We start from the raw sequence: 4,689 nt of genomic DNA, 5'->3' as shown, positions 1-4,689 counted from the left end.
ATGTACTCTTGCTGATTCAACCAAGATTGTTGTTAATACGATCATACTAGACAAGTACTATCAATACTAGACAAAATACAAGAAGTTTATAAATAATTGGGACTGCTGCACATTAATTTTTCCAAGGGGAGAGTATTGTGTAACCCAAGTTCTAAAGTTATTGCATATTGCAAACTCAAAAAAAATTGTTCGTGATCTGTTATTTTTGCCTCTACTTGCCATTTCTTTCAACCTTTGTACGAATCTGTGCCTCAAATGCATTTTTCAGTGTTGCACTCTGGTATGGTTGTTGTCTGGAAGTCATTGATTCTTATCTTTTAGTTGAATTTCTTCGTCTGTTAAATTGTTCAAACTGATATCAATATGATCTTGGTAAAGTTGAAGAACAGCTCCCCCATGAGTTTGTCGGGGAATTGTCACTAAACTGTCAACCAACAGATGACCAAAAGCTCACCAACACTACCAACAGGAGGCTGACAGATATTCAAGTGTTCCAATCCAGTTCTAAAGAGGAATTTGAATGTTCATTTCAGTGTTGTGGATACTGGTCATGCGTGACATAGCTTGACTGTAAGTGTGAACTCTCCCAGTGAGCTGTTCTTCAGTTTCACTGTGATCTTTAAAAGTCAACCAGGAAGGAAACTCATTCATATACCAATGGATGTTTGTTTTGCAGATGGCTAGAGTCGTTGCCTGAATACTTTCTTTAAAAAATAGACCCTTCTCCAAAATGGTGGCAACGGAAGTTAAATGAGTTAAAATTGAACTGAATGAAAAACTGATACCAGAAATATTAGGTGTTATATCAGCTGAGAAAATGTAAGTTGAAATCTGACAAATTTACAGACGTTTGTGTGACTGGGGGTATATGCCATACCCCAATCATACAAACGTCTGTAATTTTTCATTTTTCAACTTACTGTTGCTGTTATTACACCTCATATGCTGAAATTTTGCAGGGTTACTAAACTAAAGGTGCTCTTTCTATTTCTGGTGTCAGTTTTTAATTTTAACTTATTTGAATTTTCGGCCACCATTTTGGAGAAGGGCTATTGAAATTGAAGTTTAATTTCAGGCTAAAATGGCAGATCTGGGTACCTTAGCACATTAGTACTGTATGTGTTCAACCTTAAAATTCTGATTGCGAACATGAAGTCGTTGGGACCACAAAAATGAATAGGAAACAAACATTTTGGAAATTATGACTCATTGGCTCAAGTGTTCTTCTATTTTTTTAGAATAGGAAGTCTAGTTGTTTGTAGTAGTAAATGTTCTTCCATTCAGATAAGTTGTCATTTTTTCATGTTTATCTACATGTACAGGATTTGGTAAAAGTAAAGAGTCCGATCCCACCAACGCGTCGGCCATTCTTTACTTTTACCCAAGATTTTCATCCATCCATGGTTTCTGCAAGTAGATGGTATGCATTCCAAGATACCCAAGGGTTTTCTTAAAGAAAGCATACTGGTATCTTTACAAAAAGTCCATAGCCAAGTAGGCTTTCAATGAATTAAATTTCTTTGCTCAATTGGATCTGAATTATGTGATTTTTTTCGTTTAACAGACACTATTGTAATATTTTGTTGAGATTCTGAATGATCCAAAAAGTTGTTTTGAGTTATGGCTAATAAAATTGATATCCTGGCCATATTTGGCTGTTCAATTTAGAAAATCAAAAGAGAAAAAGCCAGAGAAATCAAGAGTGAATGGTTTGTGGCAACAGTTTAGTTACAATGTACATGTATGAATGCATGTTTGACTTGTTTTTATACAAATCAGAGTCCTCTTCTCTTTTTATCCTGACCCCAGTTATTTAAAGGCTGGACAATAAATATTGTATCCGGCGGATAATTCACTATCCAACAGTTTCAGTCCGTGCAAAGATTTCTGTATTTGCTCACATAATCAAGAATAAGTAAAGGTGTATGCTAAAACCTTCACTAATGTTTAACATGAAGTATAATTAACAATTATTCCATGAGCGCACATTGGATATGAGTTGGCTATAACCAGTCTCATATCCAGCAAGCGTGAATGGAATAAAAATTATTGATTTATTAAATTCCTTAAACTCCAAAAGTTTGGAAGTAAGAAATAGGAGCGAAAAAATCGAGAAAGTCCGAGCAAAATCAAAAAAACTTGATGAAGATGGGATTTTGTGTAATACCTTGTGGTCAGAAAGACGCAGGCTCATCACAAAAACATTTCGATCCAAACTTTCCACAAAAAGGCTCTTTTTTTGCTTTATTCAGAGAAAAATTTCGCTTTCTGGCGGAAAAAAATATTTAGCTTAGCAACGCTTAGTGCAATCAATTGCCATATAAGGTCCAACTAAGGTACATGTATATAATCTGATGACCGAGATTGAGTGAACCAATCAGAGCACGAGAAATGCATTAATTAATAATTGAGGTCGATTAAGAATAATAATTGGAATTCATGTTAGACGTTATACTCTGGATAGTGACCTGTTGACTGGATAAAGTTATCCAACCTTTGGACAACCGGGGCCTGGTACTTAGAAAGCCCCTTAGGTTTACTGGAAAGGTGCTGTCTCAACAAGAGCTTTAATAATCAATGACAGAGCTTTCACTTAATTCCCTTTTAGTTTGCATTTAAGCTATACACTGCATTTGCTAATTGTCACAAATTACCTGTAACTTACCCTAACATAGTATTTGTACATAAAATAATGTAGTGGTACCAGTTACTTTTGAAAAGAGTTAATAAAGGGCTATTTTGTCATCTTATTCAGTTTAATAAATTATTGTTTACTGTGCTGTTCCTTGGGCTCGGTAGAGAATTACTTAATACCTCTTAAGTCCTCCTAACCGAGTTTGAGGTGTGAACTGTCATAAATCTTATTTTGCAAATTTTCCCTGTTTAACAAAATGGAAAAATGTTTAGGCTCTAAAAGAACATGTAACCTGTACATCAGCTGAATCTTTAATCCTAATCATAACCTTACAGTGTTTCTGTCTCCAAAAGTTAAATTTCATGTAAAGGCTGCCCAAGTTCATAAAGGTAACAAAAGATTGGCAGCTATTTGCTTTTTAAAAGCATGAGTCTATCCCCAAGGTGATTGCATTGCAGTTTTCAGGAACTTTTAAACTAGAAGTAATCAAAGATTAATAAGTTCGTTCGAAGTTCAATGAATTTAGCTAAAACCAGGCTTTGATAAGCAGCTACGAAATTCTTCAACAACATTGAGAAAATAACTTACCGAGAAAACAGCAGCAGCTACGAAATTCTTCAACAACACGTCCGCCATCACCCGATGTTCGCGAAGAAGACAGAATTTTGTGTCGCACGAGGCAGAATCCTTTGCGCAACGAGAATGTGACGTCATAACTGCCCGCCCGATAGAAAGCCCAAAAACCCTTAGAGCTTTCGCTGGCGTTCACAGGAAACCCACGAAATTAGGAAGCGTTCTCCTTCGTCGAACGCAATTACAGATTTCATACATTATATCTTGAGTAAAGTTTAACCCTTTCCTGCCAGAGGGGCTTCCATTGACAAGTAAAATCATCTGGCTTATCACTCTCCGCCAAGAAAGGGTTATGGAGAACAGATGTAGAGGTTATCCTCAAATAGAAAAATCATTCAAGCTAGAAGTACTTCTAAATTCGAACTGAAAGGCATAGGGTCAAAACAATGATTTTACTAAAGATTTCATCACAGCACCAAACAGATATCCGTCAGTGAGACCAAACCCTTGCTTACTTCCTGAACTGTATGACATGAAGTCCAACTACCAAATTGTTGTTCATAATTGATAATAATCATTTTGTGTTATTACTTCTATTGTATTATTATTATTATTATTATTACACTTTTAGATGATAATGTCTTTGCCATCATGAAAAGTCGCTGTATCTTTTATTTTTCTGTGTTATAATATGGACTCTTTTAGGGGTCAAAAAACGCCTGGGCCACGCCCAAATTGGTCTCCTTTAAGGGCTTAATGTGAAATTTCCGACGAGCATCCCTCCCCTTTTTATATGGGAGTCCTCCCCACCGGGGGCGGTGAGGTTCAATATTCGACTCCTGTTTTAAGTAAGTATCTGTTTATTACCACATTTAACCTTTGAGCCAGTTCCTGCTGCCATGTAAAACAAGGAACAAACAGAACCGGTTAGCTTCCTCAATGCAATCGCATGTCAGTAGACCAAGATTAAACGTTCCATTCGAATCTCCAAACTGTCAGGTCTTAGTTATCAAATAGAAATGTTCAATTAGATAGTTTTGATTGAAGCTTCCAGAGCTATAGCTTTTTGCGATTGCAAAATTGCAATTTTAGAGAGGACTTGTGTGCAAATTCTCTTAAGTTAACTTAGCTCCATTACCAGCTGCTTTACGGAAAATAAGCCCACAAAGTCCGGGCTCGAGAGAGCGGCAGAAATAAAGCCTATGAGTTTAGCAGGTATTAAAAGATAAGAAGGCTTTAGACAAGCCCATGACATTCACAAATACTTTAATGAAATAAAGTGTTAGTGTAGTTTGCTCTGTCTGCCACACTTGACACCATTGTATCGGTTTTCTGACGGTTTTGTATGCGGTTTTCGGTTTTGGCCGAATTTTTTTGAGGTTTTGCGGTTTTGGATGATTTTTTCTTCGGTTTTGCGGTTTTTAATACACCCCAATGTCCCCCTCTATGTACGCAGTCAGACAACACCTCTACTCAGAAGC

At 36.5% G+C, this 4,689-nt stretch overlaps 1 long non-coding RNA gene across 1 annotated transcript in view; it reads left to right on the top strand.

The window, feature by feature from the left end:
- The window catches only part of LOC137992591 (uncharacterized), a 6,541-nt gene extending 3,791 nt beyond the window's left edge, over nucleotides 1-2,750 (top strand). Inside the window, exon 2 of the long non-coding RNA XR_011121721.1 lies at nucleotides 1-2,750. This exon is cut by the window's left edge and continues 984 nt beyond it. This is a non-coding gene — a long non-coding RNA (uncharacterized lncRNA).
- Nucleotides 2,751-4,689: the final 1,939 nt, after the last annotated feature.

This window comes from Montipora foliosa, chromosome 2 (assembly GCF_036669935.1).
Source record: "Montipora foliosa isolate CH-2021 chromosome 2, ASM3666993v2, whole genome shotgun sequence".
NCBI classification, from domain to species: domain Eukaryota; kingdom Metazoa; phylum Cnidaria; class Anthozoa; order Scleractinia; family Acroporidae; genus Montipora; species Montipora foliosa.
Note: the sequence above shows the minus strand (reverse complement) of the source record. Positions and strands in the feature narration are given on the sequence as shown.